This window comes from Prenolepis imparis, unplaced genomic scaffold, assembly GCF_030444845.1.
Source record: "Prenolepis imparis isolate NDT839.2.m4 unplaced genomic scaffold, iyPreImpa1.0 SCAF_5, whole genome shotgun sequence".
In the NCBI taxonomy this organism is placed as follows: Eukaryota; Metazoa; Arthropoda; class Insecta; order Hymenoptera; family Formicidae; genus Prenolepis; species Prenolepis imparis.
The window spans coordinates 5138266-5151099 of NW_028141163.1; positions in this window are offsets into that span (position 1 = coordinate 5138266).

Sequence of the window (12834 nt, forward strand, 5' to 3'; positions counted from 1 at the left end):
TCGTTTTATTTTCTTCTTATCGGCAGTTTAATCCGATTTAAATTCGACGCTTGTGATAACTGAACGGCAACATAGACTGTTATAAATTTCATCGGATGCATCACCGGATGGACTTTAAGCAGAGACGCGCATTTTGCCCTTTTGTTTGTACGCAGAAACGATAGCGAGGGGCGCCCACTCAAGACGCGCAGGAAGCTCGCATAGGGAAAAGAGACGCACGCGACAGCAACATCAGCGACCGTCAGCGACGAACGTAGCTGTCTTCGGCGACCAGCAGCGATGAACGACGTGTCCACGTGCGAGTATATGCGCGCATACCGCTGGAGGAATGGGGCGGGCAAGTGGCTCGTTTAATGCATTAAAACGCAGACACATCGAAGACGCTCTCTTTGCACGCGCGAGCTGTTTCGCTCAGCGGGGAATTTAACCATGCTAAATCTTAACGTTATCGCACAGAATACTATATATGTATACTTGTAACAAGTAAACAAATTTCAGCACTTGTATATTAAATATCCTAAATAAATTGAAAATGAAGAATGTATATGAAATGTCAAATTTTATAGACAGTTCAACAATTTCTTTATCCATTTGCAATATGTAGATTTTCGAAAAAAATGCAAAACGTGTATGTAAGCAAGGATAATAATATTAAAACTGAATCTCGGAATATTTTTAATGAGACTGTATCTTTTCCAAAAAAAAAACAAAGAATTGTTGCATTCTCTTTTCTTTGGGCAATTCACTTGGTTTTCAATTTCTTATCTTTTATGTCAGAGTGCGTCAGTAATTTTTTTCGATATTTGAGGGATTACTTCTCTCCATCCTCTATTCGCATAATCATCGAATCGCTCAATCTTTCCATTTTCAACAGGACGACAACTTTTGATACGGACAAGCAATTTTCCCGCGAATCGATTCGTTCGGGCACACGCGTGCATCGTTCATGTCGCGAACACGTACGCGATCGCGTCTCCGGACGAAGCGTGGGGTGTGAAGAACGCTTAAAGGTATAAGGACCGAGCATTCACAGAAGGAATTAGTTAGCGGTTGCTTTGGAAGCGTGGACACCCCGTGGTGCCAACAAAAGAGTTACAGCCCTTTCGCACCTCGACACGGGGGATTACACGCCATAAAATAAATCCCCCCGCTGCCCATCTCGCCTTGTCCCTCCTTTCCTCCTCGACATCCTGCCTCTTATGGCTTTAAAGAGAAAAAGAGAGCGAGAGATTATAATGTTTTACCCGCGCGTGCTCCGATGTTCGCGGACGATCTCTTTTTTTCTACTCGACATACTTCCTCTCGCTTTGTGGTACGAATTCTAGCCAAAGACAGAGGCGCTGAGGAGCAGTCTCCCCGAGAGTGAGTCCGCGATGACTGAGGGAAGGATTCAACAGCGTGGAGAATTCGTTGGTTAAAAGGATTCGGGGCCGACAGCTCGGAAATGACAGAGTTTCTCTCTACATTCCTGTCTTCTATAATTAATCCTCCCAGCGTTGGTAAAAATATTAAGGACATTGTGATACGATAATATAATGCAGTGTGATATATATATCATCATAAACACAATTTCTGTGTGTGTTTCTTTTTTTTCTTCAAATCTTTTTCTTCTTATTTTGTGTAACACGTGCGACATGATAAATAGAGCTTTTTCTCTCTTATGCGAATTCACCAAACGACAACTGCATTAGGTATACATAGAACTTATACTATACTAATTTTAAATTATAATCCATTTCTATTTAATGGAAGGAAAAAAATAATGGTTGTTCAATAAGCAATTACTAATAAGCAAATCTCTCAATGCAATTTAAATAAGAAAATATGCAGATTTTCTTATTCAAAATAATCTTTCTGTTTCATCTAGTCTTCAAGTATAAAAATCAATTCAGCAGGTCCGAAGGACTCAATTTTTTTACCCCAATAACAATTTTTGCGCTAGCCCATGAAAATAATGGAAATACGCGTTTGTCCGGAATAAATCTAGCGCGCCACCCACTTAAACGCAATTTAAGCCCCATCATCATCGTAAAATCTTGGAACGTGGACCACCGAGGACACGACGGCTTCGTGATAGTGTGCGCCAAGGGATTCGAAGGGGGACTCGTGACTTTCGTCGTTTTTAATTGATTAATCGCTCGCGTTATTACGTGATTATTGTCGTGCCTTGCGAGGTGAGGCGCGGAGGAACTCTGAAGAAAGGGTACAGTTGGAAGAAGCGAGACCAAAAAGGAGGTAACAAGAAGAGAGGGATCTGGTCTTTCAGGGAGGGCAAGAGAGACCGTCTTCCTGTCGCGTGGCCCCCACGTTATCTCATTTTCTCGTCTCCCTCGGGTGGAATTAACCTCTACATTGGGATTAAAAAGCGGATATATTAATTTGCCGCCATACCTCCTCTCTCTCTGCTTGGCGCGCGCTTGCTCGTAACGCGATAATGCGACAGACTGCAAGAATGCGCGCAATTAGTCGGTCGGGGTTTTTATTTGGCGAGGAAACCTGAGAGACGATTATGTCTAGTTTTAAAAATTCACGTAATGTATTACCGTGGATTTTATTTTTCAATAATGAATAAAATATGCAAAAGTATGGGTATAATTACCGGTAAGTTCATTCTGTAAAGTTACGATTTCCTGATATGCAAACTCAGAATCAAACTTTGAATTGAAAATCCAAAAAATATTCCTTTCTGTATTTTTTATATTTCTTTAACATTTTAACTTTTACAAAGAAGAGAATAGTAACTTAAATAAATCCATCAAAAATTTTGGATTTTTTTTAGATTAATGTTAAATATTTATGTATATAACTTTTTTAATTTTCCCTTTCTCTATCAACATTTTATAAAGTAATATTTCTTTTATTTACGAAAATAATAATTCATTTATTTTCTGCAAAAAGTATTATTTCACACCCTACAGGATACCTAACTTTAGATGTTATGTTAAAGAATAATTGACAAATATGAAAATCCACAAGAAATGCTCTCTCACAAAGATATTGAATAATAAGATTTTATACGCAAGATATTAATATTACGCAATATATTAATTTTAAATAAGCTTCTTCCACTAGTAATTATTTAAGCTAAAGAAATTATATGTTATATTAAATATATCGATTTAAAATAAATAAAGGAATCTTGAAACACTCTCTCATACATTTCTTTCTTATGTCAATTATACGGTCGAAAATTTTATTAATCATATATAAATGTTAACATTAGTCAAAGGAACTATTTTACTTAGCAAGCGAATTTATGTGATCATGCTAGAAAAACTTGCCGAGAATAACATGATCTAAGTGATTTCGCTTTTTTATTTTCGCGAGCGCTTATCCAAAGTCCAAATCGTGTGTAAACGCGAAGAATAATTGCGACAGGGTGTTTCGGAATGAGCGATTCGTTCAGAATGAAAGGAACCCTTGGCCCTAGGTGCCACTTGTTGCGCGACTCTGGCTTCCTGCTGGTTTGGCTCCGCGGGAAATGTCTTGCACGACCGATTCCGAATGCATTGGTAAATCGACTCCCTCATCCTTATACCCGGAGAGCTTCTATATATATAATCGTTCCTTTATTCCTACCTACTCTTACCGCTTACCGAATCGATTCCGCGATCGCTCGAGACGACGAAGCGCGAGCTTCCGTTTCTTCAAGGTAAAAATGAGAATGTGCACACGGTGCGATGTGAACGATCCAATGTCCCATTTCCCAATAATTCTTCAAATTTAGAAGTATAAAATTGTATGAAAAATTAGACAAATAAAAAAAGTTAATTACAAAAATGTTCCCCTTTTAATGTATAAGATGAGTTCAATTTTAAAAAGTCATAACACACATTTTGCAACTTCGTATTTTATAATTTAACATAAACATAATTCTACATGTGTTAAAAAATTACAATGATTTTAATTGTAAACTACATTTCTCAACTTTGATTCTATTTATACTATATTTTCTTTGAACAGTTTTAAGCTCTTTTTAGCCTAATAATGTATGACTATTTTGTTCTCACATAAAAGCAACAAATTCACAAAAAATATACCGTATTTTTTTCTTGAATTAGTAAGTAGAAGTCCCATTAACCAGCGTAAATTGGCGTGAGGATCAAAGCACCATCGGAGGATCAAAGAACCAATGTCCACTAACATTTATTAGCTCGATTTAATTCAATTAGAGTACCGATAATGACCGTGGTGTTTAACTGGATCGAAAGATGTCACACGGTATTTTTCTATCATAAAAGCAACACGCATACTTTGTCAAATGTTGATGTAACTTCACATCTCGTACGAGTGCCGATTGACCAAAGAGAATCTCATTGATTAGAGAACTGACGTGAAACACTTTGTACTATCTAATTACAAGAGAAACAATGTACTAATAATTTTCTATCACGATAATGATTTAATATTAAACATTTATTGGCAGCTTTTTAAAGAAATTTAATTGTGCAACGAGATGTAAACCTTATTTATGGACAATCGTTGGCCATCAAAAATGGCTCATGAAAAATTCATGAAGGCGATTCATTAAACGTTTGCAATTCAGCGGATTTTGGAGATTACATAAAGGTAAGAGACTGTGAGAAAATTGGCGCAGACTGTTTTTCGACAATGAGGCGTTCGTGAACGGATCATTGGGTATCAATGACCCCGCAGAGATGCAGGGAACCACATATCGATATCTCCACTTTCGAAATCACTCTAGGTCCTTAGGTACTCTTCGCGATTTGAAGTACATATACCCGATAATCATTATTTAAATTTTATAAAATTTTTGAAGGCAGTCCTGTTATATAATATATATTATATTCTTTTTAAATTTTGTAAATCTTTATAAACATATTACGATTAAAACTAGCGATAATCACACACGGTCCAAAGTTAAAAAAATAGCGTAAAAAAAATTCTAAAATAAAATATTTCTATTTTAATATTAATATTAACTTATGAAATATTTTTAATTTTCTAAATTTTTTCAAATTAATTTTATATAAATTGTGCGAAGTTAATATTTTATTCGATATATATATATAAATGCGATAAATGCTACCTGAAAATAATAATTTTTTTAAAGAAGAGCCGATTAATATCTTTTAAAAAAAAAATACTAAAAGTTAAATCAATAAATTTAATTTTATACAAATATCGTATTATTCACTCAATTTATAAGTTATACAATCGACTAGAGTATTCTTTCCCTCCCTCTCTAATTAAACTATCGTATTAATTTAATCTTGTAATAATTGTGACTTTCCTATATCATTCTTTATTATTCTGAGCACTTCAATACATCACGTATTAACGATTCAAACGATTAGACATTTGCATATTAGTGCGCAACAGATCCAATTAAACCAATCAGGGAGCATTACGGGGCGAGAACAGATGACGATTTAATTCACCTACCGGTGGCGTGTTCTTTGAGGGGTGAAAGAGATAGGGAAGAGGAGAGGGCAGGCTCTTGATGAGATACACGCGCGGCTGTATGTTTCGTTATCAACCAACACAACGTCCATCAACACGAGACGCTAACGACGCCACCAAATAGATTACTACAGTGGATAAAGCGATCCGGGCGTGAAACGTTCATTATATTAATTACTATTAACTATACATGCGCTACATGTGTGTGTGTGTGTGTGTGTGTGTGTGTGCGTGTGTGTGTGCGTGTGTGTGGATCGGCAGCACCCTCTGATGCGAGTATTATCCTTCCGTCGCTTTTGCCACCCTAATTTGGTCGACATTCATAGCAACATCGTGTAGATACAAATTCGATAGAGCCCGTCAGCGATTAATGATCGACTAGAATTTTTATAACATATCAGTGTACATTGCAATTATAGGAGAAAGAATTTAAAGATTTTGTAACTCTTTCCTCAAACTTATAAGAGAATTATAAACTTTTACATTTATTTGAATTTATTAAATTAAATTTAAAATTTTTCTTAATTATGATAGATTATAAAAAAACGTGGAATTGTAGGAGAATAAATTGCGAAACTTTGAATGCATATATTACAATAAAAATGCATTTAATTTTAAAATAACTTTCTTGCAAAGATCAACTCTCTATTCTTCTAAATTTGAGAAGTTCGTTGAAAACTCGACAATTTTTGTATAAATAGATTGCAAGCAGCAGCTTATATTCTCAGGACACACATCACGTCCAGGCGATCAAAGTCGGATCACGTTGAACGCGCATTTTGGATGTGTAATACAATAAAATCATAACAACGAACATGTATAAAGTTATCCACTGGCGGCAACGAGACTTGGCGCTTTGACGACACCATGTGCCGCGCAGTGATCCATCTTAACTGCCAACCCTTGCTACGGACGTGGGATTGCAGTCGATGACTGCGATGCCACCGTCTGCTAGAGCTGTCCTGCTCGATCATTCTCCGATCGCAATGATTTTGCCTGGCGAGCGCATTTCGAGTTGATCCGACGAAGTCGTTTTTATAAATCAACTGGTGCGATGCCAACGTTTTGTCAGCGGAGCTATTGCGTTCTTTGAGAATGACTGGCCTTATATGCGATAAAACCGATTTGTCGCATAATTTATCTTTATTAAAAAATTACAAATGTCTATTAGGCAGAAACTATGATTAATTTACGAATATTTGCTGGTTATTTTATGCAAGTAGTTATTTTTTCTCTTTTTACAAAATTGTAACGCAAAATGCAACAATAAATAATGTCTTTTACATAAATCATTAATAATTATTTTTTAATAAACAATTCTTTTTATTTAGCAATATAATCTACGCACAAAGTGCAGTCATTAGATGCACCATTATTTATAGAATGATAATAATATTGCGCGCGTATAGCTATTTTTAATGCTTGAACGCAATATTTCTGGACATCACAAAAGGTGATTAATTCGCGCGTGCCCACGTGGACGGAGGCACACGTGGCAGGTGTGCGAAAATTGTAAACGTGTGGAAACCATCATGCGCATCACGCATGTTCTCGGGAATATGTAATTATCGCGGGGTTGGCGTTATAACTTTTATATCGTTACATGTGTCACGCATACTCATACTTTATCGACGATATCACCAGATGCGGTCTAATAATTACAGCTTTCGCCAGAACATTTTAATTGTATTTTATTCGCAAAATATGCTATGTATCGGCAGTGTCTGTAAAATATTAAGTTATAACACATCAATTTCTATGCAAAAAAAAAAAAACACAATTTGGAGAATCGCACTAATCTGTGGTAATTTCGCAATCATTTAACTTTAAATGGATTTTATTTAAAAAACGACAAGATCTTTATTTAAGAATATTTATCAAGAAAATAGCAACTTTACATTAAAAGGGATTACAAATTAAAAGAATTTATCAAATTAAAAAATTTGATATTGCATAAATTCTCTTCTTTTTTACAGATATTTTTTTACAGAAGTCTGTTCAACATATGCAATATTTTCTATGTTTTAAAATCAAAGAATACAGTTTATGGTATCCCCTGACACAGCCGCGGAAAGTGGAGAAATATTCTGAAAAGGATCAACGAACAGAAGCCGCGCCGACACAATGCACAATGTTATTATTCCAAGCGGTCGAGCCCAGAATCGCCAGTTAGAAAATCAATCGCTTCTAGCCGTCGCACAACTTCTGGCTCGACGAGAGAGAAGTACAGTGCATGGTCTTACACAGTTGAAGGACGAAAATCTGTTTGTATAGTCCGCAGACACTTGCATTTAGCCGTGTGTCCAGGAAAAATGTCCTTTTCCCGGACTTAATTACGATAAATATTTAGCCAGCCGGCTGACAACCCTTTTTCCCTTAACCAGCCATGCGAACTAAGAGGCTAAAAGGAAGAAACGCCGCAGGAAGGATGGATCGACAACGGCAGATCAGGAAGAAACCAAAAGGCTCAAGGCAACAAAATCGGATAACGCGAATAGTATCTGCTGAACAATATCGTGCCGACACGCTAATCGCTCCTAATGGTCACAGGTATAACTCATTGTATCGTCCAAATCCTATAAATATTTTTCTCCGTATTTTCGAAAACAGTATTCAGATATTTTTCAGACTGTGTAGAAAGTAATAAGAATGGATCATTGATCAAACAAATCGGCGAGGCTTTCATCGTTAGAAGATTTTTTTCATCCAGAAAAATCCTGATGCAGCCGGTTAGTATTGTGTCTTGCGAGGCACATAATCCTATAAGAAGGTTATTTTGTTCCACAAGAAATCCAATTTAACTAAATTCTTACCTTCAAGAAATAGATATATACACTGCTATTCTTACAATATTATATTTATGTTTTGTGAAAATTCGTGATACTATGAATATTTCGAAAAATTTTTAACGCGTAAATATATATATATAAATACATTTCAAAACTCTCTCTCTCTTTCTCTCACTCTTTCTTCAAATCTTTATGACACGTTTAATATTTTGACTGAAAAATTTCAAAATTTTGTCGGAGATTAATATGATTGAAAGAAGAGATATATGATGCAACTACATATTATGGTAAAAGATCCATTGGCAGATAGGATCGATATCGCACGGTCAGAAATCTTAATGGGTGACATCCCCACAACGAGATAAATCAAGGAGACTGTAATGAATATACCTGCCAGTAGTTCAGGTAAACAGTTCATTTGTCATTTTCGAGAAGTTGGAGAATTCACAGTTTATCTCATCGTGTTCCTCTTGAGAACGAGAAGATTCTGCATTCTTACTATGATCCTAAAAGAAAAGACCTGTCAAAACGAAAGGTTCTCAACCCATGAGATTATCCATATTGTCATCGATACTTTTGATCCTTTTGGACACTTACATAAAAAAGATCGATATAACTGATAAAGCAACTAATGGCTTTTTAGTTTTCAAAACAAAACCAAGAATAACAAAAGCATTGTAAATAATTACATTATTAAAAAAATTAAATTATATTTATAAAACTAAAATTAATTAATTGTTTTAATGTAGCAACATGCATTTTTATCCACCTGTTATCTATTTTCTAAAAATAAAAACTTAATCATTTCTCTCTTATTAATTTCTCTCTATCTGTCGCTTTTCGATAAAATAAAAGTACTTAAATGGAGCAAAGAAACATTAGAAAGTTCAAAGAAGCCGCCTATAAAGATCAAGCTTCGTATCATCAAAAGAATGATGTCTTTTCCCGCGACATCTTTACTTCTTCGTTACTTAAGTATTAGTTTTACCACACTTTCGCCTTTTAACATTCTTTCTTTGATCTTTTCTCTATTTTAATCGATCTCTACAGTTTTCTTATTTTTACGCATTCATAACTCACTTATTCTTAATAAATATAATTTTACATTTGCTATTCTATCACAAATGAAAATTGGTTTCGACGAGAAGAAAAAATCTATGGGTTTATTGTTTTGAAACGGCACAAATTTGGTATCGTGTAGAAAATTAATTTACCAAAAACATCCGCATTACTTATAATCGGGGGAATTATACACATATTTCGCAGCGTAAACTAGTGCGCCACTTTCAAAGAAAGGACAAACAAATAAGATTTTGAAGATATTCCTCACTATGATGATATCCATCTGGTTTGGGCAAAAAGGAGGCGAGAGGAGAGAGAGAGAGAGAGAGAGAAAGAAAGAGAATGCGCGAGGATAATCTGTCAGCGGCTTTCGTCTCATCCGACAGAGAAAATAAAGCCATACGCCGCAAAGATAGTGGGTCCCTCTCTTACGTGTTTCCCGCACGCCGTCTTCATCTTAATCCTCCATGTGATTGCACGCCCGATATCAGTTGGAACGCTCACGTAGAAAGAAAGACGAGCGGCACATATCCGAAACCGACGGAGCGTAAACCCTTTACAGCTGCGGGGGTTCTCTCTTCTCTTCCCTTGCTTGCCCCTTATATCCTCCCCCCGGTTTCGCAACTGTCAAATTTTTCATCTTATTTCGACCGTGGCAACCTCCATTCTCGATCAATTTCGCGACCGTCTGAAGCATTGCTGGCTGACTGATAACGCTGCTTAACGTGTCGATCTTAAGATCAAAAATATATTCTTATATCGAGTACATCGTTGGAACGTTTATCAATCTAGCTATCTATCGATCTAATGGATCCATCCTGCGGATACATCGATTGTTAATCGATGCAGATGCGATTACTGCATTTTAATGAAAATTTTCTTCCGTCATTTATGTACTTTAACAATTTCTTAGTAGATAGATTAAATAACGCAACTTTTATATAAATTCCTAAAAATATAAAATTACAAATAATTATTTTGCAGACAAAAAATTTCTTTAGACGGGGGGAGAGTAGCATCCCCCAAAAAAATTTTCTCGTGTTCAAATATATAAAATTTTTAATTTCTTATTCTTTGATGTTTCAAATTTCTCCAAGTAATACAAAATGAATATTGTATGATTTATTTTCAGCAATCAAACCTGTTTCGACTGAGCCGAATTAATTATCGTTCAGTGACGATTGAAAATATTTTTTAGCTCGCGCTATCTTAAATCGGTTTCTTCACGGGGGATATCGAATTGATCGGGGGAAAAGATTCGCTTTGTTGCTAAAAGCTATTAATGGAATTATCAGACAAAACGCATACTTTCTTCTTTACGTGGGGAGTAGTCATTGGAAGTCTTCGTAGCTGTATCGACGTAAGTGATAACGCGCCGCGCGGATCTGACAATGAGTAGAGTAGATGTATCTTAAAGAGAACGTTGCGTCATGTGGATTTTGAAGAGTATTATTCGTGTTCGCAAGCCTCAACAATGTCGCCATTACACGCGTGACACACTCGCTCACGCTCTAATAAAACTCACCGAAAACCTGTCCGAGGCCGACAATGCTTGGACTTAATGCATCGGTCAGTTGGTATGCGCGACATATTTCTTCGTGAGATACATAATAAGCTATCTCAGTCAGCCAAGGTCTTATCCTCTCATGGTAGAAGACACTTGTACAGGCTGTGAAGAATATTTTTACTGGGCAAAGATTTCCTTAAATATTTCTAAATAAAAAAAAAATATTTATACATATAAATCTTTCCTTTCTTTTTATTTCTTACTTATGCTTTAAAGTTTAAATGCTCCGACAACTATTATTAGAGAGTTCAAGCCCTGCTGTGTACGGTATACGTAGTTAACGTCTCTGGTAGCCGATAACACCTGCCATAACCGTACGTTAAAAGTCGCGTATGCCCACGATCTTTATCTCGGGCACGGTGCTATCTGTAACAGTGAATGCGCTCTGTAACAACGCGATCGACTCGTATCGAAATAATCGCGCGTCACTGGTTCTCTATGCACAAGAAAGAGAGAGAGCTGAGAAACTCCTCGAGAAGAGAGATTGTCGATAGGAGAAAGAGCGCGCATACGAGACATAGCCATGGTCCCTTGTACACGCCAAGCCGGTGCTTCCAACGTGAATGCGATCGGACACTCGAATTGACACGAAGCCGGCAGTAGGCTATGCTGTGCCGCGAGCACGCAATTATAGCAAGTCATTGGGTCCATTGTGCCGGGTCCACTGGACCTTCTCAGGGAAAGAGAGAGAAAAAGAGAGAGATATGCCTGTCTTTCTTATTATTCCTTTTTAGCGGATAGTGGCTGTTGTAACGATGCCCCACTGTATTGATAAAACAGATAAACGCGTTAACGATTCTCTATAAGTCTTGGATCGAGAGTACAAAACTCGAACATGTAGATATTCCGCAAAAAAAAACTAGTTTGTTCCCTTATTATGTTTAAGAAACTGTAAATTAAACAAAAAATATTTTAATAAATGCAGTGTGCTTATATATCATCTCTTTCATGATTCAAGTCTTTAGGTCACATAGATTTTACTTTAATTAAAATCAAGTATGGCATGGAAATCAATTCCTTGATATATGAGTTAAACAACTGAATTTTTCGTAATAAATAAATTAAATAAATAAAAATAAATATAATAATAAATAAAATTAATTAATTAAAATAAACTACTTATTTATCTATTACATCCTAAATTCTATTTCTGACATTTGGAAAACTTTCGCGTGCGATATTCTCTCAAGGGTTTAAGAGAGCGAAATGTTTTTCGAGCGATCAATGGTTGTGTGTACTATTGAGCATTGTGTCTACGGCATTTAAAAAACTCCCACGGGGGGAGAATGAGGTTGATTGTGAGTGAGTGGAGAAAAAAAATCCGACCGACTTGCGCGCCAAATGAAGTCACAACTCTGGCAGCGGGTGGCCAACACGGCGCGGCGGATTCCTTCGACTTGGTCGAAGCACACATCACAAAACTGTATTGTATGAGACCGCGAGAGGAGAGAAGGAACGCGTCGCGCCGTGGGATCTTTCAAAGGCGGCGTCTTTCATCTCTGCCAAACCCCCTTTGGACGCGCTGCGCTGGCCGCCCCCGCAAGGTTTTCTCTCGCGCATTATATGCCGCTGCGACACCATCATCGGCCTCTTCGACGAGGACGAGACGCGTGTGTATACATATACGTGTGATCGCGCGCTACCGTGCTCATGATCATGAAGAAAAGAGGGAACGCGAGCGGAAAAATGACACGACGAAAGAGCCGAAAGAGCTTCTATAAAGAGCGAAGGTGTCAAACGCGCCGACACCTAATCATTGAATCTTTCTCGCAGCGTCTCCTTTTCGAGAGAAAAGCTTAGTTGACGATCTCTCAGATATTCTTATATTTTTGTATCGCTCCGCAATTTTATATAATTTTTAAAATTTTTTATGCTTTTTTCACACATAAATTTTAACATATTTAAAACATATTATCTTAATATTTTCAACATATTATATGCACCTCTATTACCGCTACAGAAAAATGTTATAAAATAAACAATTTCTCACTC